This window comes from Schistocerca gregaria, chromosome 5, assembly GCF_023897955.1.
Source record: "Schistocerca gregaria isolate iqSchGreg1 chromosome 5, iqSchGreg1.2, whole genome shotgun sequence".
Classification (NCBI taxonomy): domain Eukaryota; kingdom Metazoa; phylum Arthropoda; class Insecta; order Orthoptera; family Acrididae; genus Schistocerca; species Schistocerca gregaria.
The window spans coordinates 10342343-10366616 of record NC_064924.1 but is presented as its reverse complement, the minus strand read 5'-3'; the positions used below and the strand labels follow the sequence as shown (position 1 = coordinate 10366616).

The following is a 24274-nucleotide window of genomic DNA, read 5'->3' as shown; positions in this document are numbered from 1 at the left end:
AGAACCAAAATATGAAACTGCCTTGTGAGCCCTAGGCAGAGCCTGTACCAAAATTAGTTTTAGTTGTCATAGTGTTGAATTTGATAGTACATTAGGACCATTTAAGCATTTTTTTTTTCTCTGGTGACAGAAAATTTTGTACAGTTCTGAATGTATTTTAAGACAGTCTTTGCATATACATAAAGTTTGTGGTAGTTTATCAATTGCTGGGAATAGGAAGACATTTTTCTTTTATGTAACCTGTTATATGCTTAAACTAGATCAGTGATATCCACTTTAGTGTGTTTCATAAAATGTGCCATTATACAAAGCGTTATAGAATTCTTGTTCTGGCTGGTGCACAAGACTGAAGAAAGCTCAAGTCTCAACCCTCTCTTGTAAATCTGTCTTGTCTCTCTCCCAAATAATGCAGGAGAAAATTTTATATTGCAGATGTGATTTTATTAGTCTTCCTGTTTCTGTTTCACACCAAGTATGTTGAAAAATGTTATCAGTGCAAAATCAAACAATGGAAACTCCAGTTAGGAATATCAGCAATGTAGGAAAAGATAGATTGCTACTTATCATAAAGATAGCACCGTAAATTGCAGACAGAGACAATTAAAAGACTCTCACAAAGTTTTTGTCCACAACCTTCATTAGAAGAAGAGAAATGCACAACATTCATACATATAAGCAAGCACACCTCATGCATACATGTGTAAGAATGGTGTGTGTTTCTCTTTTTCTGATGAAGGCTATGGCCTAAAACTTTGTGAAAGAGATATTTAGTTGTGCCTGTGTGCAACTTAATGTGTCATCTTTACAGTAAGTAGCAATCTATGTTTTCCTACATTGTTAATGTTATCAGTATTTTGTTTTGGTTCATGTACACCGCAGATTATAGAATGGTAGCTGTCAAGTGACAAGATTTCTCCAGTAGACAACTTTGGCAGTGGTTGATTTTGTTATATGTTGAAGACAACTTTTACAGTTTCTTCAGGGTACAAGGATCGTTCAGTAAGTAATGCCCCACATTTTTTTTCTCAGAACATATTTATTGCTAAGAGTCAGAATTTGGTGACAATATTCATCACTATGTCTTGTCCATGTCCTATTTTTCTATTTAGTCTGAATTACATTCTATGGCTGTACACCAACATTGTGGAAGAGCGTGTGGGTGTACATTATGGTGTTGGAGCAAGATTTCTGCCATATTCTTGTTTGATCAAACACGTCAGAAAAAGTTCTCAAGTTTATTCAGAGTCTTCAGGTATGCCTCTGAACTGATGGTTGACACTTTTGGCATCACATCCACGAGAATGATGCAATTACAATCCCAGAAGACTGTCACAAAGGCTTTCCAGGCTGAGGGGGTTGTCTTGAATTTCTTCTTTTATGGTGAATGAGGATGATAACACTGCATGGACTGCCTTTTTGTTTCAAGCACAAAGTGGTGCACCCAGCTTTTTTCCCCCATAACAATCCGTAACAGAAAGGCCTGTCTGTCGGTCTGAGAATGCTCAAATTCAGGTGAAATGGCCTTTCTTTGAATCTTTGCATATCCAAGAGTCTTGATCACTGCAGTGACACTTACAATGCTGACCGACAACTGTAGAGCCAATTATTGAGTTGTGATGTGCCGGTTGGCACGAATAATGGAATCTGCACGATTCAGCATGTCTGGAGCAGTGACAGACAGGATGCCCTGAGTGTTTCTGATATGGAGCTCTGTTTCTGCATTTCCTGAGGCTGTAACTTTCTTTGCCCATTGCCCAACTATACTCCTATCAGCTGCAGCATCATCATACACTGCACACAAAAGTTTATGGGTGTTCACCATGGTTTCTTTTTCTGCACACAAGAATTCAATAACAGCACACTGCTTATAACATAAGTCATATGTGGACGCCATTTTGACACTGTACTATGGCTCTGGTATATGCCAGAACCATTCGAAACTTCACCGGTGCACAGAACAAACATCAAATGTGAAGCACTAACAAGGATGTTTGTCTATGTGTATTAATGGCTTTTTAAAAAGATCTGGGGCATTACTTATTGAACAACCCTCCTATTTGTTCATGATGCTGTGAAACATCTTTGCATAGGCTTAATGCTGGCACATGTTAGTTTTACACTCTTCCGGGCATTCTTCAGTTTCTGTAACCTTCATTTTCAGTTCGAACTCATTGCACGTTGAACAGGTGTCACTTTGAGGCTCACCAAAGCTGAGATTAAAATTCTTATAGAATATTGTCTTAAATTTTGGTGCAGGACATTATTGTCTATTCATTTTACCTCTGATATAGTAACATTCTCTACACTTTTACTTCAAAATGTGATCTTTTGACTTATTGGGTCTTAACTATGTCAGACTGAGTTGCTCCCGAACCACCTCTTCATTGCTATAGTGCAGTCCCATGTTCCTGATAGTGACAGGTAATCTGGCTTAAGCAATCATGTGATACACCTGTTATTTTTTAAATGGAGCAGCACAAACTGATGCTTGGGATACATCCCAAAGTTCTATCTTATCTTTGATAGACAGAGATTTAGAAACCTTATCTTCAATGGGATTTACAACATACCTAGCTGGTGCTGAAATATACATGTATTACAGAAAGAATGCATCTTGCTTGCGTTTATCTCCTGAAGAAATGTAATAGATTGCTGAAACATGGCAAGTCAATGCAAGAGAGTTTGCTTGCATGACAGTCTTTCTCACCATGGTTGATTGCCTCACTTCTTTCGGCATGCTGGGTCAATATTGGGCCCAGCATTTTGCTTTGAATATTGAGCTGATTTTGCTTTTGGAGATATTTGATTGCTTTCTTTCTCTTCTTTTACACCCACCAAATGTTTCACTCACAGCAATATTATATTCGCCATCATCTTCTGTATTCACTATTTAACACAACTCTAGTCTAAAACACTCCCCTTCCACAAGATGGTGGTAAATGACAACCAACTCACATAACAGCTTTCATCAACAAATGTAGTTTAATGGTGCCAATGCAAACTAAATAGACACCCAGTGTGTTGCCTAATGCAGCTCCCATCAGCCACCACACTGATTGTCAGCTTAGTAAGAATATACAGTGATATGCCCTGCCATCTATCACCAAGCAAAGCAATTATTACAGGAGTGCCTTAACACAGTCGAAAAAGTACTTTTTCTGACATTCATTACACATTAAGCAAATTATGAGAAAATTCAGCGATACCTCTAATATCTTGCACAAACTAAGTACCATAAAGCAAGTTCTGAGAATACCCCTACATATTCATGAGGTGTGATTTCCCAAAACAGGCTGTATTATTTGTTCTATAAGTGTGGAATAAAGCAAGTTTCGCTAAAGCTGGCTGCATAGTCTTGTAGAGGGAGTCGAACAGTATGTATTAGGAAGAAACCATCTTTTTTTGTTTAAACAAAAATGCATAAAGCCAGTTTTGTGAAATTGCTCCTCATTTGATAATCACTTTTATTATTAACCACCAGCATCATTAGGGGTAAATCTATTGGCACATAAGTGCAATAATCCCAAAATACCTGTCGTGGCTACTTCAAGATATTTGGTTAATAGCCTAATGTAACATTCTTACTTCACACTTTTGTAATGTTTTTTGACCTTTGGTACATTGCCTGGAAAGATTATGGCATAGGTCAGTATTGAGAGAGATCCTGCAAAGTTTGCTAGCTATCGCATATGCATGTCAACACAATGAAAGAGGTTTCTAAGTGCAAGGCATGCAGAAGTCTACTTTTTGGCTACCTAACTGATCCAGATGCTACTGCCAATTTATTTTGTTATGCATGCATATGCACAGGAACTTCAGCCATGTCCGCATGCATACTCTGCAAACCAGTGTGAATTGCATGGCGGAGGGTACTTCCCATTCCATTAGCATGTGAAGTGTGGGAAGGAAGACTGCTTAAATATATTTGTGGATACTGTAATCAGACTAATATGGTACTTCATCAGGGGCAGTTGATGTTTATCTGAAAATGTCTGCTAGTTCTGGTTTTTCCACATATGCATGGCATTCTCCCTGTTATTATACAAATGTGTGACTGTTCCTACTGTCCTCCAATGTATTCATAAATATCCCTTGTTAGTACACAGTGGTACTTGTTCCACATACTTCAGCAGTATTCTAGGACAATTGGTACAAGTGTTTTGATAGCAATGTCTTTTTTATACTATAGTATTTCCCTAGTATCCCACCAATGAAATGAAAAGTGAAATGAAAGCTGTTAATTGCTTCCACCCTGATTGATCTTATCATTCCATTTAAAAATGTAGGAAAAGATAGATTGCTATTTGCCATAAAGAAAACATGCTAGGTTGCAGACAGGCACAGTAAAAGACACATACATAGAAACATTTGGCCACAGTCTTCATCAGCAAAAGAGAAACACTCTCCACTCATAGACACAAGCAAGCTCACCTCGCACATACATGACCGTCCACCCTGGGAGCTCGGGCCAGAATGGAACTATCACATGGGATGCAGCAATGTGGAAGGGACAAAGAAGGGGAAGGGATAGTAGTGTATGGTTGGAGGCAGAGAGGAGCACTGTCTGGCAGGGTGTGCTGGGACTAGAATGGTGCAGCATCAAGAGTTTGTGGGGCATTGAGATGAGGAAAAAAGGAGCAAAAAAAGGAAAGGAGCGTGGAAAGATGAACTGGTGTATTGTCAGTGGGCTGCAAACAAAGAGGGTGGGAGATGAGAATGTGGAGGAGATGACAGGACAGAGGGGGTGGAAACTGTTGGCTGGAAGGTGTGGGGACAATATGTTGCTGTAGGTAGTGTCTGGGATAATTATGGGAGTGGAGAATGTATTGTAAGGGTAACTCCCATCTGTACAGTTCAGGAAAGCTGGTGGTGGAAGATGATCCAGTTGACCCAGATAGTGAAGCAACCATTGAAATCAAGCATGTTATGTTCGGCTGCCTGTTGTGCCACAGGTTGGTCTACTTGCTCTTTGCCACAGTTTGGTGGTGGCTGTTCATTCAGGTGGACAGCTGGTTGTTAGTCATACCAATATAAAAAGTCGTGCAATGACTGCAGCAGAGCTGATAGATGATGTGGCTGCTTTCACAGTTGGCCAGACCCCTGATGGGGAAGGATAAACTTGTGACAGGACTAGAAAAGGAAATGGTGGGAGGATGGATTGGGCAGATCTTGCACCTGGGTCTTTTACAGGGACATGATCCTTGTGGCAAGAGGTTGGGACTGGAAGTGGGATGGGGATGGACTAGGATGTTTTGGAGGTTGGGTGGGTAATGGAGCACCATATTAGCAGGGGTGGAAAGGGTCTGGGGTAGGATATCCCTCATTTTGGGGCATGATGGTATGTAATCAAAGCCTAGGTTAAGGATGTAGTTTGGGAGGCTTGGAAGGTCTCCTCTAGATGGCCCATAAACAGGTTGGCATGGGAGGCTGTCAGATCTTCATGATCTGGACTCAGGGCCATTCCTTCACAACCTCAACACTTTCTCTCCCACCTGCTTCAACTGACTCTCCACAAACCAGAATGCTACCTTCCTGGACGTTGACCACCTCTTCTCTGATGGCTCCATCCTCACCCCTGTCCACGTCAAACACACTAATAACAAACAGTGCTTGCATTTTCACAGCTGTCATCCATTTCACACCAAAAACTCCCTCCTGTGCAGTCTGTCTGCATGGGAATGGCGTATGTGTAGTGACAAGAAATCCCTTGCCCATTATGCTGAGGGTCTCATGAAGGTCTTCACAAAGAGGCACTCTCCATAGACCTAGTCTACAAACAGATCTCCTGTGCCACTTCCACTCACTCTCCCAATCCTCTCACCACTCCCAAGAACCAGCACACAGGAGTTCCCCGTCTGTCACCCAGTACCATCCCAGACTGGAAAAACTGAATCACACCCTTCAGGAGAACTTTGATTATCTATCATCATGCCATTAAATGAAGGACACACTACGTGAGATCCTTCCCAACCCTGCTAAAGTGATGTTCCATCACCCACCCAACCCCCAAAACATCCTAGTCCATCCCTATGTCACTTCCAGTCCCAAACCCTTGCCACAAGGATCGTATCACTGTGGAAGACACAGGTGCAAGACCTGCTGAATCCACCCAACCATCAATTCCTATTCCAGTCCTATCAAAGGCTTACCCTTCCCCTCAGAGGTGAGGCCATTTGTAAAAGCAGCCATGTCATATACCTGCCATGCTTCATTGCAATCATTGCACAGCCTTTTATATTGGTATGACTATCAACCACCTGTCCACTAGGATAAATGGCAACTGCCAAATTGTGTACAAGAGCACAGTAGACCACCCTGTGGCACAACATGCAGTTGAACACAATACAGTTGATTTCAATGGTTGCTTCACTGCCCAAGCCGTCTGGATCCTTCCCTCCATAACCAGCTTTTCTGAAGTGCGCAGATGGGAATTATCATTACAACACCTTTCCTGGCCTCAACCAATGGTAATATATTCTCCCCGCCCTCTCCACCCAACAGCTTCCACCCCCTCTCCCCAAGTTTCCACCCCCTTTGTCTTGTCACCTCCCCTCATTCTCGTCTCTCACTCTCTTTGCTTGCTGTCCTCTGACAACATACCTGTCCATCTTTCCCCACTCCTTTCCTTTTTGCTCCTTTTACCCTATCTCCATGCTCCACAACTTCCTGACAGTGCACATGTTAGCATGCTAGTCCCTGCACACTCTGCCAGACAACATTCCACTGTGCCCCCACCTGTGAGTTACTATCCCTTCCACTCATCACCCCCTCCAGATTGCTGCTTGTATCTCATGTGATAGTTGTATCCCTGCCCAAGCTGTGGGAGTTGGTGGTCGTGTGTGCGTGAGGTGTACTTGTTTGTTTGTGTGTGTGTGTGTGTGTGTGTGTGTGTGTGTGTGTGTGTGTGTGTGTGTGTTTGAATAGTTTGCATTTCTCTTTTGCTAATGAAGTTTGTAGCTGAAAGCTTTGTGTAAGTGGCTTTTTAATTGTGCCTGTATGCAAGTTAACATGTCTTCTTCACGACAAGTAGCAAACTACCTTTTCCTATAGTGTAGATATTCTGGAGTTTTAATTGTTTTATCATTCTGTTTCATACTCCTACAATATGTTACAATTAGCTATGTTCATGAGATGACTGATTACAGCTGTGAGTCACTGACATTATAGCCATATGATACTACATTTAAAAAAAATTCATTAAGTACTCAATTTTACATTTATGAACATTTGAAGCAAAAGACCTTGAGCCGTGTTGTGGCTCGTGTTGGTGCCATTGCTAGGCTGGCATCATTTAGTTGGTATAGTTATGGGTGTCGTCTTCTTCATGTGTTCATTGACACCACTCTGTTTGCAAGCATTGTCTGTCCGCTAGTGGTAGCAGCGACAGTTATTGATATCTAGTAACAGTGGGGCAACTTTGGGATGTTTCCGTGTGGTGTGAGTCGGCAGTTTGGTTGGGGTGGATGAGCAGCCAGGTTGCACCGCGAGAACATGCCGGGACCACTGGTGGCACGCATGTACTGCTGGATGGAAGGGCTGTAGTCGCGAGGGGTACAACCTCATTGTCAACCGGACCCAGGAAGTTTAAGTTGAGTGGACTTTAATTCAAGTAGTGAAGCCTCCACCATTGTGAAATCTCACCATTTGGTTGCGTGTTGCTGCTTGCAGTGTTGCCGAGGTGAAAAGCAGTGGGTGGAGCATTTGGGGAAGGCAAACCTAATTAGCCATCCTCCATTTCTTATTGTTAATTGTTACATTCTGTATGTTATTATTTGTGAAGTTCAACCAGCATATTTTTGCTGCCTAGTGACTGCTAATGCACAGTTACCTGACCTGGAGGTTAGTGTATGTTACAGAAGCATACGTTTCCTCACCTCGCCCCTGCTGTCCAGTGAGGCGTGTAGTTCGACAGCTTCCATGATTTGTGGGATGGGTGGTGGTCCCCCCCCCCCCCCCCTCCCCTCTTCTCTAAACACCACAGTCTGAAGACGTAATGCTGACCACTGGTTCTGGCTTGGGTATGTTATTCCATCATTGCATTGGTCATCCCACATTATGTAGGTTTGGCAAATGATTATTGGTCATGTTTAAACTGCCACTAGTCTGAGTTACCATCTTGTGAAGTGAATGCAACTCTTGGCTGCCTGTCTCATCACTTGCAAAGTTTTGAGGGACTTTCCCAGGTCAATCCTTGGAACAATGTCTACAGCCCCTCCTCCTCCTTGGTTTAGTGAGATTTTATGATTGTTTTTTCAAAAAAAATATTTCAAGTTCAAAGTTGTTTAACTGGTTCTTAAAAGATTTCTATTCAGGCTTTCAGCCATGAAACAGTTTTTAAATTATTACTATGGGGCCTTCAGCTGAGAAAGAGTTTGAATTTGTTGTCATTGAGGCCTTCAGTCGTGGAACACTTCTTAATTTATTGTCGCCTTTTATTTGTTGTTGTTTCCAAATAAAGTGTACGTGACTGAAAAATAAACTAACCAACAGCAGTTTATTATGGCCTTGTCCATAATTGTAACCCAGTCCTGCCTTCCCTGGTACCAGGTCTCAACTGGTAGCAGCACATAGCTATGATTGTAATATTGCCATTTCAGTTGCTTTTGGTTTGAACTGTAACTCTGCCAGTGTTATACGATATTTGTCTTTGGTACTGTGTTCTGCTTTCGGTGACCAATTCTGATGGCAGTCAGGCAGTGACCTGGGATTGGCCTGTTGAGGAAAGACCACCTTATTTATGAGCTGGCGATAAGATGCCAGGCTATTGAGGGTAGTGTTCCGGACTTAGCAGCCCGATTACATGCTACCATGCTTCAGCCAATTGACATCACACCAGAGGTTGTGGGTGAGACAAAGGCAGCCATTGAGTTCTTGTTTAAAGCTGTTAGTAGTCTTGAGGATAACATATGTTTCTTAGAGGGCACTGAACCTAGTGGCAGTCAGTCAGACAGGGTGGGGGTGCAGTTGATACATTTGACCAAGTGGATATCTGATTTAAGGCAATTAAAGTTAGAGGATTGTGATAAGGAATCAACAGCTGAATTAGGGTTCCTTGGTTAGTAAATTGCAGTTTAAGATCACATGCTGAGAACTTGATAGGAAGAGGACCAGAGAGCAGGATTTGTTATCGTCCAGGCAGTGCACTAGCAAGCCCGTCAGTAATGCCCTTATGTCTCCCAAGAGGATAGACAGGGCGTCTGCTAAATTGCCTAATTCCCTCATGCATTTGTTTCAAGACATCACAGAATTAGTAGTTGACCGACTTGAGCAAAATGAAAGGTTGTTATGGTTGTTGGTTCACAATGAGCAATATGCTGATGCGTTTGGTGTTTTGCATCAAGTAGTTTTGTCTCCGTTACATCCTTTAACTAGAGGTGAGTTGAGGATCCTGGTATCCAGGACCATGGCAGAAGGGTTTTCCTTGCAGCAGTTGATGGAGCTTGAAATTAACAAGAGGTTGACCATGGGAGTGCGCTAACAACTCGAATGTCGGTATATTTGGCAGATGCAGCAAGATAAAGAGGAGTTACATCAATATGTGCAAAGAGTCAAGATGGCCTGTTTGGCCTTGTTAATTGACTTGCCAGAAAAGGAGTTAAGTTTCTGTTGTCCTGAGGGGGATGCGAGCGGCGAATAAATCACACTTTTTTTTTTCTTTTTGTGGCTGTCCCTCCACTTGGAAGGAATTCCGTGCCACCATTGTAGTGATATCTGCGTTGCCGCTCTTGGATGATAAATGCTGTGAAGTTAAGGTTCAGTCTGTGGGCATTACCAAGAATAATTCTGGATTTTGTACATCAGCTCAGTCTGCTAAAAAGGAATCATGGCATTGTTTCAGGTGCGGTTGGACAGGGCATTTAGTTCGTACTTGCATTCAGCTGCGGACACCCAGAATCGATAAATGACGCCTGACTTGGCAGCGACACCGGGATCGAGCCTTTAAACCCTGGTGTGCCCATGTTGCTGCTTGATCATCACCTCCTCTGCCTTATATTTGTTCTCGAGTAGCTGGCGAACCTATTTGTGCGCTTTTGGATTCTGGTAGTTCCTTTTCATTGTTGAGTTTGGAATGGTTCCTTGAACTTGGTCATCTTGCAAGGCTTAGGTTGGTCCCTTCTCCAGTGCAGAGATGTTGGGTTGCCAATGGTTAGGTGTTGCTTCTGCATGGTAGGGTCTGAGGGAGTATCTGGGTTGGCAATTTCTTGTGGCTCTTGTCTTTGGCCTTGGTTAATAAGCTGGCGGTCGATTTGATTTTGGGGTGTGATTTTATTGGTAAAATTGTTCTTGTCTTTGATTATTCCAGGTACACCTTTTTCTTTAAGTTCAATTCTGCTCAGAAATTTGGGTTCCGTGAATGTGCTAAATGTAAGATGCATCGAGATGCAGGAATGTTGGCTGTTTGTACTAAGGTTAGTGAGTTTGATCTCACCCATCTTTCTTCCCAGCAGGCCTCTGAACTAGGGGGTTTGTTGGTGAGGTTTCCAGAGCTTCTCTGTGACAGACTGCGTGTTACTAATGTTCTTGACTACCATATTCGTCTATCTGACCATATTCCTGTCAGGCAGTCCTCATATCGCCTCTCACTGTCTAATATGAAGATACTATGGGGAAAGATCTCTAAAATGCTTGAGCAAGGAGTTATTAGGCCTTCTACAGCTTCTTATGCCTCCCCTATATTCCTCATTCCTAAGGGTCAGGGACGGGTTTTTCGGCCTGTTTTTGACTACCGTCGCCTAAATACGAAGGTTATCCTAGAATCAGTTCCTTTACCTGATCTTGATAAATCTTTTACTTGGTTTGCCAGGGCTAGTTGGTTCACTGTGCTCGACCTGAATCAACCCTATTATTAGATTCACTTAGCTGAAGAATGTTAACAGGTTATTGCATTTTGTACTGAATGGAATTTGTTTGAATTTAATAGGGTCCCCTTTGGTTTGGCTACTGGCGCAGCCGTCCTTACTTATTTTTGCTGGATAATATTCTTGGAGACTTGAAATTAGTCTGTGTTTATAATTATCTGGATGATTTGGTAATTTATAGTTGTTTGTTTCAAGAGCATTTGTAACATATCCAGCAAGTGTTTGCTAGGTTGCAGGGGTCCGGTTTGACTATTAAACCAATAAGATGGCATCAGCCAGGCAGCAGGTGTCTGTCTTAGTTCATCTAGTATCTGGTGAGAGCATTCGCATTGACCAGGAGCGGAGTAAGGCACTGAGGGCTCTGCTGCCACCTACAGATAAATGTGGGATTGGCAGGTTTATAGGCATGGCAAATTATTTTAGGCATTTTGTCCCTAATTTTGCTCAGATGGTGGCTCCTTTAAATGAACTACGCTGAAACGGGGTGTGTTTATAGTGGGGACCTGCCCAAGAGGTCGCTTTTGAGCACATTAAGGTAGCTATAGCCAATCCTCCCATTCTCAGTGTGCTTGATTTTAATAAGAAATTTGCTGTCCAAACTGATGCATCTAATGCAAGAATTTTGGCAGGAGTTCGAGGGTCAAAGGCAGCCATCGTCGGTTAACCAGTGCCGAGCTCAAATATTCTGTTTACGAATGTGAGGCATTGGCCATCTTGTTCGCATTGGAGAAGTACCGGTTTTATCTAAAACATAGAGTATTTCAGCTAGAGACTGACAATCAAGCCTTAAGCTGGGTGCTAGCCAGACAGCGTAAAACTGGGCGTATCATGAGCTGGATGGTACGCGTTTCGGCATTTCAGTTGAAGGTTAAACACATTAGGGGCACTGAGAATGTGCTTATGGACGTCCTCAGCTGTATGTTTACTGAACAGCCATCTAGTGAGGGCGCCCAAAAAGCTTGGGCAGTCAATATTAGTTGTGTAGTGTTAAGCGGTATTCCTCATTTGTTTAGTGACATTGCCGACCATTAGGATCAGGACCCCACTTGGGGACCGGTTAAGAAACGGCTTTCAGTGGGAGAATGTTGGGATGAATACATTTGGTAAGTTTACTTCCCATTTTCTGGCTCCATGTACAATGATGAATTTTGTGTAAAAGGGTGAGATGTGCCAGGGAGATTAAGATCTGTGTACCAGCTACCCTAGTATGCCCGGTTTTCCATTACCTTCACAACTCTTTGATTGACAGGCATTTAGGAACCTATAAGAGCTTGCAGAAGATTAAGGAGCATCTGACTTGGCTGTCTATGAACCGAGACATTAGAGATATGGTTTCTTGGTGTCAGTTGCGTCATGTGGCCAAACCAAAGAACACTCTTCAGCATGGCTTCCTGAGTTCTGAGTATGAATCCTGCCGCATGGACAAGCTCTATATTGATTATATGGAGCCTGTGTCTCACACCAAAGGCAGCCATCAGTACATATTGTGGTTATTATTGACTCGTTTTCGAGGTTTACCTGGCTTCTTCCGAGTCGTAAAGTGACTGCTGCTACCAACATTTTGACAACTTCCTGACTTACCATCTCATGAAGTGAATGTGAATACACTTCTTGGCTGCCTGTCTCATCGCTTGCAAAATTTTGAGGGACGTTCCCAGTTCGATCCTTGGAGCAACATCTGCTGCACCCCCCCCCCCCCCCCCCTCTTGGTTTGGTCCGATTTTACGACTGTGCTTTTTTAAAGTTTGAAGTTGTTTAACTGGTTCTTAAAAGATTGCTATTCAGGCCTTCAGCTGTAAAGCAGTTTTTAAATTATTACTGTTGGGGCCTTCAGACAAGAAATAGTTAAATTTGTTGTCGTTAAGGCCTTCAGCCATGAGTGTGTTACTCGTCTTAAAATTTTAATTAGACAATTGTATTCTAGGAGTGAGACTTTGATGACTGTTCTTTTAAAAATATTTTAATAGCTGTAATTGCAAGTTGAAGAAGTGAACTGGTTCTTAAAAGATTGCTATTCAGGCCTTCAGCCGAGAAATAGTTTGAATTTATTGTCATTAAGGCCTTCAGCTGTGGAACACTTCTTAATTTATTGTAACATTTTATTTGTTGTTGTTTCCAAATAAAGTGTACGTGATTGAAAAATAAACTAACCAACAGCAATTGATTACGGCCCCCTCCACTATCATAACCCAATCCTGCCTTCCTTGGTACCAGTTCTCAGACCTATGTTTGCACCACTTTGAAATCTTGTCAGGATCTGATTGAATATATATGCAGCTTCTTTCAGACTGTACTTCAAGAGAGATAACTGTACCACCTGTAAACAAATCTGAGGTTACTATTAGTATTGTCTCCCAGGTGACTGATATGAAACACCAGCAGCAAGGATCCTAAAACACTTCCTTGGGGCATGTCTGAACTTACTTCTACATCTGTCAATGACTCCCCAGCCAAGATAAAAAAAAAATTGTCAGGCAACTGTTAACATATACTTAGAGAATTGCACAATATATACTGTGCTTTCTTATGATACATTTATTCACCAATGGGGTTGATCATTCACAGTTTAAAATATCTATTCTGACAACATCACATGGCACACACGCTATGTAAGGAGGAAAGTATATGGCATTACTGACTTGAAAACCTAAGAAAACTGGTACTTAATGCTGTAATAGAGACTTACCCAAGCAGAAAACAACATAGGAAAACATGAAAATATTAGTAGCAGTAACAGCTGAGCACCATTGCTGAGGCAGGTTGTGCCTGACCAGTTGTGCTGTGCTCTTCCTGCTCCTATGTATTTCCACATTTTCAAGATTTTTTTCTGCTTGGTTGAATCTGTATTACAGTATTAAGATTTGTTTTGTTGTGTGTTCAACTCAGTGATGGCATATACTTTCCTGGTTAAATAGCATGTATGTCATGTGAAGTTTCTGCAGTAGATATTTTTCCACTGTGAAGTTAGTCCGCAATTGAAACTGGTAGTGAATAAATGTATTGGAAGATAGTACAATGTGTATCAGGCATTTCCCCAAGCATCTAAAGTAACATGCATCCCCACAAAGAAATCCTCAGGACAGTCACATATTTTATTTGATCACCATATAATCATAATTTGGTAAATAAACATTGGTTTATATAGTGTTGAATCTTTTCAGAGCTGGGAAATACTACTTCCACATGATTGCCTTGATCCATGTCTTTCAGAATGTTGTACAAAAAAGCAGGAATCAGGTATCGAATGATTGATGTTTTCAGAATCCATGCTGGTTGGCATAGAAGGGGTGATTCATTTCTGTGTACCTCATTATGTTTGACATCAGAATATGTTTTAAGATTCTACAAAGAATTTCTGTCAAAGATATTGAACAGTAATTTTGTAGGTCACTTCTGCTGGCCTTGTAGACAAATGTGACCTGTGCTTTTTTCACCTTATGGGAACAGTTTTTTTGTTAGTGTTCAGTTGTATGTTATGATTAAAAGAGGGTTTAACTCAACCATGATTTCAGTGTAAAATCTCACAGGGATTCTATCAAGTCTTGTAGCTTTATTCATTTTTGTGAGCTCAGCTGTTTCTCAATACTACTGATCATAATTCTATTGTTCATTATTGAAGGGGTGTGAGAATTCAACTGGGACAGTACTCCTGCATTCACCTTTGTAAATGAACAGTAGATACATTATTTATAATTTCTGCTTTTACTTCACTACCATAGTTTCAGTTTTTCTCTCATACAAGAGTGTTTGTCTTGATACTAACTTTGGTGCCACTGATAGCCTTTAAATACGACCAGATTTTTTTTTTAATGTTATATGTGATCTTTCAATAGCATTCTGCTATGGCAGTGATTGAAGGATTCATGCACTGCCCTTCAGACAGCCAAAAGCATTTAATTAAGGACTACCCTCTTTATAATACTCCTCTGTTTTATGTATGCACCACAGTTGTCACTGTTTTTTCATAAGCTGCTTTACAAAAACTGTATAGCATGGGAGGTCCCTCCTGCCATATGTATCTATTGCTTGGTCAATTATTCCTTTAAACTTAAACCACAATTCTTCTACATGCTTCTGTTCAGAATTAAATGTTTCAGGTTCCTCAAAGGGGTATAGCACAACTGCATCTTAACCTAATTTATACAACATTAAATCTTCCTACTTGTTGTAGCTGCCATTTTTATATTGGTAACCATAGTTGCTACAACTGCTTTATGGGGACTGATATAAATATCAATATGGATTTCTCAAAGAGGTCAGGTTTATTTGTTGCCATTTGGTGTAACATATATCCACCATGAGTGGGCTTTCAGACTGTTTTCTATGTGGTTTCCAGGGGAGGTTTTTAGTAACGTTTTACAGGATGATATACTATGCTCACCTCTTACAAAGCTGTAACTGTCCCTGCTGATTGTTGGATGACTGAAGTTGTCTCCAATGATAACAGTATGATTGGGAAACATTCATAGTATCTGACTGAGGTTTATTTCTAAAGTTTTAGTGTACATCTAGGGTCGAGTTTGATGGTTGATAGAAAGATTCAGTTACAAATTTATGCTCACACATGCTACTGTGACTTGTCCACACAATCTCGTGTGCAGCTTCGATCTCAGTGGACTTTAGTTTCTTGTCTACTGTGACAAATACATCACTTTCATTTCTCATTGACCTATCTTTTTGATATGCACTTAGACTTTCACCAAAAAATCACTGCTGTCTGTTTCAGGTTTTAGCTACCTTTCTGTGTGTAGTATTATATAAGTTTCACTGCTTTTCAGGACTGCTTCATATTCTGTGACTGTTGCAATGCTTTAGCAATTAATGATTAGGGTTTTTATCTTTTCATCTGTAGGGGGCCATTTCTTCGGATCTTGCACTAATACTTCTGGTTCTTCAACAGCTATCATTATCCGGACAGGATGGAGAGTCATCTAGCTAAAAAAGCCCTCATGTACACCTCACACAGAAGCACATATCTGGGTAAATGCCTCTGATGTGTAGCTCAACCCAGACCCATTTGAGGGAATCCTACAGTTCCCAACAGTGTGGTGCAAGTGTAGGAAGTCAGAGCCCATTTTTTCATAGGACATTCAGAGTTTAAAGTTCTAATCTCCCTCTCAACTAAGGCTCAGGTGACCAGAAGCAGTTGTGGGGACTGTACTGCAGATTGTAAGCTCTGTCAAAATTCTTTGAGCTGCAAGTCTTCTCAAACCTCTCTGTCATTTGCTAGAATGTTTCAAGTATGGGCTCGGTTGCCAGGCATTGTTCATTCCACCATGTGACACAGTCTGCAGTTGACTGCGTCCTGTTCCCTCAGTGGCTGCCAGAACAGCCTCTTCATTATACTGAATAAAGCCTCTGAGCATTCACACAGAGGACACGAGGTGACCCTTCCCATCCCTTGCTGCCATTTCAATGAGGTGAGGGATACCATTATTTGTGATGCTTGTGATTCACCTTAACTGATGATTAACAGACCCCTGCCTTTTTGCATTTGCCTCTTTGTGACAAAGGACACGGTAGGTTTCTCAGCAGATGAAATGTGTTTGACTGATTCAGTTTCACTTTCAGTTGAAGTCAGTACCTCAAACATGTAAGATTACCTCAGCCCCCTCCTCCCCCACCTGTAGATCAAGATAGTACCCAATGTTCCTTTGATAACTCTACTATGTATCTCAGTATGTCTTCCCAATACACTCAGCTGTAGCAGCTTCCAATCACTCGAGAACAGTCAGGGTGGTTTGTAGGTTGTTCGTGGACAGTAACTAACTCATCCCATGTCTGAGAACAGCATTCACAGGGATATTACCCTGCAGCTGGTGTAATGTTTTACAGGACAGTAAACAAATAACTTTAAACTAAGCTTTCTGAGTGTTTTTTAATTTCTCGATTTGTTGCACTACAAGGCTTAAGAGTTCCTTTTGAGAACTCGGGAACTTAACACATGATAAACTGCAATCCTTCAGATTCCTCAAATTGAGTGGTTACTGATATGCTTTTGAGTGTCCATCCAAGTTGTTGATTTTGTTTTACACACAATATTTCAATGACTGAGCCAGAGATCTTTTTTGGTGCTGGTGTGCTGCATTCTTAAGAATGTTTGCTGCCTGGATGCCAACCTGACTGTAAAGTAGTGTCAGTGTTCTACCACTATTTATAACATTATTTGATTTGCAGTGCCTGCTATGCTCTTTGGTTCTCTCTGGTTTTTCAGAGCCCACACTGTCGTTCTGTGAAACTCACACTCTCTCTGGATTTCCTAGCTCTAGTCGATGTTACAACTTGTGAGTTCTTAATAAATTGAGTACCAGACTCCAAGCCTTGTTTAAATTGAAAACTCCAGCATGGAAGATCAAAAATTGTGCTGGCTGCTTGTGACATTGCTCTTGTTGGCTCGTAGAATTACAGAATCTTTGTCCTTCTGATAACGCATATTATCCAACTGATTCGAGACAAAGATCTGGGATAAAATTTACTGGATTCTTTAAAGCTACTTTGAACTTTTAAGTGTCAACTTATCTTTTTAATTGTACAATCACTAACAAATTTGCATAACATGGCTGAAAATTAACAAGTGTATTACTAAATTTAAGATAGTATCACAGGTATAGTAGGCACAGAACACACAATTACTTCACACCAGTTGTCTTTTATTATAGCTACGTTTACATCACTGTTGCCTATGTTCATACATTTCCTTAGTACAAACTGGACAACAAGTTGGAAATATTGTACTTATTAAATAAATAGCTACACTGTGATTGAGGAGAAACATTTTCCAAACCAGGTGCAAATCATAGATGTAGCGTACAACAGTAGTATGAAATCTGTTTCTTTGCAGCAATTTATGTTAGAAAATACACACTATATCATGATATATGCATGAAATTTGATAAAATTAACACAAAAGGTGAATTTAAATTGTATATAAAATGTTAGGATGGGGTTTTTTGAAGCAAAGCAATCTGACAAAATGTAAACCACTGATTTCAACCAAACTTGGTAGACGTATCCTTTACAGCCAGGCAAAAATTGCTGAGGAGCTAAGAACTACCTATCTAACATAGTTCAGGAGATATGATGTTATAAACAATGGTATGGATAAAGAACTGTCACATCATGCATGATGTTGAAATGTGTTACTTCTGTGCTGCTAACTAGTCTCACAGTACATTTCAGAGACAGTACCAACATATGCTGCTAAATGCACCCAAAAGGGTATATCTTCATAACCACTAATACTTCAGGAGATATGATGTCATTAACATGTAGATGCGTGAAAAAATGCTGCATTGTACATAACTTTTTAAATTTTTTCTTCTCTTCTACTGTCCCTATTTTCCACACACTGAATGTATCTACTCAATTATATCATTGTATGACTTATAGATCAGGAGATGTGATGTCACAAACATGGAAAGCTGCCACATCATGCCTGATGTTTATATTTAGTAGTCCTTTGTTACTAACTACATTTGCAATATTTCCCCAGATGGTATCCACCTATGCCACTGAATGTATCTACACAAATCCATCATTGTATGGCACACAGTACCAGAGATATGATGTTGTAAACACTGATATGCATGAAAAATTGCTTCATTGTGCACAGTGCATTGATACATTTGAGGGACTGCTTGTGTCTGTGTATGTGCGGATGGATATGTGTGTGTGTGTGCGAGTGTACACCTGTCCTTTTTTTTCCCCTAAGGGAAGTCTTTCCGCTCCCGGGATTGGAATGACTCCTTACCCTCTCCCTTAAAACCCACACCCTTTCATTTTTCCCTCTCCTTCCTTCCTTCCTGACGAAGCAACTGCCAGTTGCGAAAGCTCGTAATTTTGTGTGTGTGTTTGTGTGTTTTGTTCATGTGCCTGTCTGCCGGCACTTTCCCGCTTGGTAAGTCTTGGAATCATTATTTTTAACAAAGTTATAAGAAAATAGATGTTTATGAAAATCAATTTTTAGGCGAATTACCAGTCTCATTGGTGTGACTTTTTTTTTATCTAGTCCTCAACATCCCATATTTCCTATAAAAAACAATGAACCCACTTTGTATTATAAAATATAATTAATATTTAGTATTATTACTATTACTATTAATGTTAACCCACCAAATTTTCATATATAGGCTGGTGGTAATAGTGTCTTTTTTACTGTTGTGTAGCTTCTAATTAATGTGAAACTAGAATCAGAACACACAGAGCAGATACTAAATGTATCTCACACACACACACACACACACACACACACACACACACACACACACACACGCACGACCTATCCCAACACTACAGGTCTTCATTATAATCATTTTCATCATACACACACTTGCTTGAGGTTCAGAGCAAACTGTCTGTTCACTTCAGATGTGAACTCTAGCAGTAGCTAGACGTGGCTACTAGCTAGCTGACATAGCTAGTTTGAATAAAGACAATTTTGCCGTGTTAGTAGGAGGATCAAACGATGTCTATAGAAACGAGACATTACAAATGTTTAAATAATTTAGCCAACACAAATGTACTCATTGTGAACATCCTACATCATCGTCATTTACCACCCTGGTCATGTGTGAACCACGAAATTAAAGACAAACGAGTGTGTCACTGAAATATGCACATAACTTTAAGAATGTCTATATTGTAGATTTAAACAGATTGTAGCAAAGGTTCCATACAGTCCATGGACTTCATTTAAATACACCAGGAAAGAAATTACTAGCTGAAAAAATATGTACTCGCATTTTGTAGAAGAGAGAAGAGAAAAGTATAAATGACAAACAAACTTAGATTAACAAGTGCTTTAGATGAGTTACAAGCTGTGCCATCAGCCAAATGAAAATTACCAAGTGGTTTAAACTGATTAGGCAAGAAACAAACAATCAAGTCATCAGTCAAACGAAAATTACAAAATGGTTTAAACTGAAGAGGACAGATGTGGATGAAGCAAAACTTATACAAGCTCCAGAAGTTAACTCACCTACTGATTTCCACCAGCAAACAGAAGCCACACACAAGAAAGATACCAATTTTTTTTTTAAGGATAAGTGCTGTAATAGAAGTGCCATTAGATAAAGAATCAGAAACCATTTCAACTGAATCATAGCGCGTAGGCTTTCACGGCGGCGTCTTCAGTAATTAAAACTTCCGGGCTAAGAGGCCGTGGTCCAATAGTAGAAATACTTCTCCCTGATGTTTCGTTGCCCGCAGCCTTCATTTCAACTGAAGTTACTAAATACCCAGATTTTGCTATACTACACCATAACATTCAGTCACTCACAAATAAAATTCCCATGTTGGAAGCACTACTCCAGTATGCACTAAATGTAGACATAATTTGTATTACAGAACATTGGCACTGACATGACGAAGTAAAATTAACCGCAATCTCAGGATAAAGATTAGGTGGTCAGTTTAGCTGAGAGTTTTCCAAACATGGAGGCTCTGCTATCTGTGTGAAAGAACAAATAAAGTTCTGTGATGCCAGTAAAAGACTTTGAACTTTCCATTACTAAACTGCCAGAGCTTAATTTCATAGTTATTAACATATATAGAGCACCAAGTGGAAACCTGCCTGCCAGTCGTCATGAATAAACTAGAGGCTCTACTGAACAGGATCAGTACACTAAATATGAAGATAGTGCTTAGTGGGGATTTCAGTATTGATTTTTCAAAAGGCAACAGCACCAGAGATGCTTTGATAAATGTGACCAACACATTCAATATATCATTAAAGTCATTACTGCCATTCGACTGTTTTTTTATTTGCAGTGTTACATTTACACATTCATGATTTTGGCTTCAAAGTGTCATTTTCAAGTGTTTTAAGTGTTATACAGTGCCTAAGATGGCATACTGCATATTTATACACTTGATACTGGCACTTTGAAGCTGAAATCATGATCGTGTAAATGTAACACTGCAAATAAAAAACAGTCTAATGGCGGTACTGAGTTAAAAGAAATATATTATGACTTTGGCCCGACATTATGAAAAAATTATTACATTCAGTATGATCCCCACAATACACTGCCCAACAAGGTTAACAGAATGCACAAATTCCATTATTGACCAAATATTCATCTCAGAAACAAATCACAGATTCACAAGCAGAGTACTGAGGATGGGTTATAGTGTTCATGAGGCACAGCTGCTGTGTATAGAAATGCGAAATAGTAGTAGTAGTTCCAAAAAAGTAGTTGAAAAAAGATCCTTTTCTGAAGATAACATTAGAATTTTTAATCTCTTACTGGTGAAGGAAGACTGGGAAAGCATAGCCACTCAGAACAATGTTGATAGCATGTACATGAGTTTCCAGAGCATCTTTCTTCACTATTGTAATGTAGCATTTCCGAAAGTAGTAAAAACAGTAAAATCTAACAATAATGAGCAATGGGTAACTAAAGGCATAAAAATTTCCAGCGAGAGAAACATATTTCTGCAGTACTGTTGTAAGAAATATGGAGTAACCCAAGAATTCGCATATTATTCAAAAACCTACAAAAGAATCCATGGTAGAGTAGTCAAACAGGCAAAAATTATGTGGAATGACAATTTTTAAAGAAACTCATCCAACAAAATGAGATCCATGTTTAGAGTTATAAAGAAAGAAACTCTTAGTTCAATGCCAAAGAAAAAAAAAGTGTCATTAACACTAGAAGGCTCAAAAGTCACAGACCCAAATTCAGTTGTGGAAAAAGTCAATGAATACTTCACTTCACTAGCTGAAGACCTCATTCAAGTACACAGTCACGGACCAGTCTCAAGTTTCGCCAGCAAGTCAGTGATCTCGACTGCTTCTATGTATGTTTACGAAACAAAGCCCAGTGAAATTATAAGTAAAATTAAATCATTTAGCAATAAAATGTCAAGTGGTCTTGATGAAGTACCTGATTTCATATTAAAACATGTGATCACCACTTAATAACTCCCTTGGCAAAAATTTTCAACCTCTCTTTAAAAACTGGCGTATTTCCAGATTTTTTATAATAGCAAAAGTTTCACCATTGCTAAAAAAAAGGTTCTTCTGAAAAAATATCAAACTATCAACCCATGTCACCGTTCAGTTCCTTCTCAAAAAATTATAGAAAAACTCTTCTATGACAGGCTTTTAAGTTTCACAAATAAATATGTGCCTCTTACAGTATAACAACATGGTTTTAGAAAGTCTAAATGTATGCTGACACCAATTTTCGAATTCTTAGACTGCATTTTAAAATCTCTTGATCAACACAAATTAGCTGCAGGTATTTTTCTAGTTCTATCAAAAGCCTATGACATCCTGGACCATAACATTCTGCTCGAAGAATTAGAAAGACGAGGAGTAAGAGGTGTAGCACATAGCTGGTTGTGTTCATACCTAAAAAAACTGCTGGCAGAAAGTATCACTTCAGTATGAATTCAACAAAATGAATAAAACAAGAAACAACTCCTTTCTTTCTAGTGAATTATCAACAAAATATGGTGTACCACAGGGCTCAATCTTAGGTCCAATACTCTTCTTGATTTATGTGGACAACTTAGTTGAATATATGAGTCTCACTAAAACTATCCTGTTTGCTGATGACACCAGCGTGTTGCTCACTGGATCCAGTCCAGAAACTTTGCAGTCCACAGAAAAAAGTTCTATGAAAAGACTTTCTGAGTGGCTTACAAAAAACAAACTCATTATAAATACTGAAAAAGCTGTGTGTGTTGATTTTCATTTAATTACTCCAACTAATAAAATGTCTATTCAAGCATAATTAAAAATGTTCCCCTAGAAATGTGACATAAAATTTTTGGGTCCATGGGTTCAGCAAGACTTAAAGTGGGACACATGTATAAATAACTTGTCTAGAAAATTATCATCTGTGTGCTATGGCCTAAGAATTTAAAGGATACACCAAGCATAACAACAGTACTGCAGGCACACTATGCACAGTTCCTCTCACTAGTCTGATATGGGATCGTTTTCTGGGTATACTCAACTCACAGTGTAAAGATTTTTAGAACGCAACTAAATGATCCAAGTTTATTCATTTTTGAAACTATCGTGTTCACTAGGGACTGCCTCCTGAAAACAGGCAAACTGCTACAGAACAAAAATGTACACAACTGTAGTACCAGAGGGAAATCAAATATACATAAAAAATATCACAAAACAACCACCTATCAGAGGAGCATAATTAACATTGGTGTAATATTGCACAATAAGATACCAGAGGAAATAAAAATTGCTACTCATCCAATATTTAAAGCTAAACTAAAGGAATTTCTAATAAAGCACTGTTTCTATTCTGTCAGAGAATTTCTGAATACGTAACAAAATTAATTGTAATATGTACCTATTTTACTACGTATTATTGTAAATTATCTTTGACCTGTCCAATATCGATTGTACAATTTGTGCTGTATGATAAAACTGGACCAATAAAAAATCATATCAAATCAGTTTCAGTAAGACTATGTGTTTCAATATTGATCTAGTAGTTTTGTTAAGTTTGTTTTGTTTCAAGGCTGATATTTGCCTTTCATTTATGTATTTGGGCAATTGATTTTGAAAGGCATCTACAAAGTATTGAGAAATAACAAACTGTGATCTCCCTACAAAGTGTCTTGACGACAATGGTTGCCTCCCATGATTCTAACAAAGAATATGTAACTTTCAACAACAGTTCATGGAACTTGATGACCAAATTGTCATTGTAAAATTTCTGAAATGTTCATTATTAACACAAACATCAACTTTTGTCTGATAGCAAGGTTTTTAGTTAACATTTTAAGAGTTTCAAATTCTCAGTGTCCAAAACGTGGTAGATGAGGTTATGGTGAGGGATTCCATAAAGAGCTTCCCACTTTGATGAAGAAATGGGCGTCAGTGTAGCCTGTGACCATACCTACTGCAATGAAAATTCATGCTTTGGGTCAATATGGAAGCAAATATCAGAGTAATTGGAGAGACAGCTTTCTGGAAATGTTCATGTATAAAATGTAGGGGTACAGCAGTGATAGAGCTGGTTCATCTTAAGATAGACAGATGCCAGGAAACTGCATACGTGTTAAAATCTCAGAACTGACAAGGGTGTGCATTAGGCCCATTTGGTTCTCAGTGTCTTGCATATTCTTTACTACTAAAATACCCTTACAATCGAATCATCTTAAGGAAATCCCTGATACCTGGTAGTGGTTTCCACAGCTTTCAACTGCAAAGTGCAAATGCTGTAGGCAAAAACAGTAATTGTCTTTAGACCTACGAAGAGGCATTATCATATAGACATTTGCAAAATCGCATTGTAGACACATGAAGCAGCTTTACCCATTGTACAGAAACTGTCTGGGTTCATGTTCTTTGATTGTTATACTGTACTTATACATTTGTACATGATTTATGTTTCTTTGTATGAATGTTTGATAGTTTCAAAGATGTTTACATGAAT

General features: G+C 39.6%; 1 protein-coding gene across 2 annotated transcripts in view; it reads right to left on the bottom strand.

Moving 5' to 3' along the window:
* The window catches only part of LOC126273150 (trehalase-like), a 260073-nt gene that overhangs the window by 92596 nt on the left and 143203 nt on the right, over nt 1–24274 (bottom strand). The window lies entirely within an intron of this gene.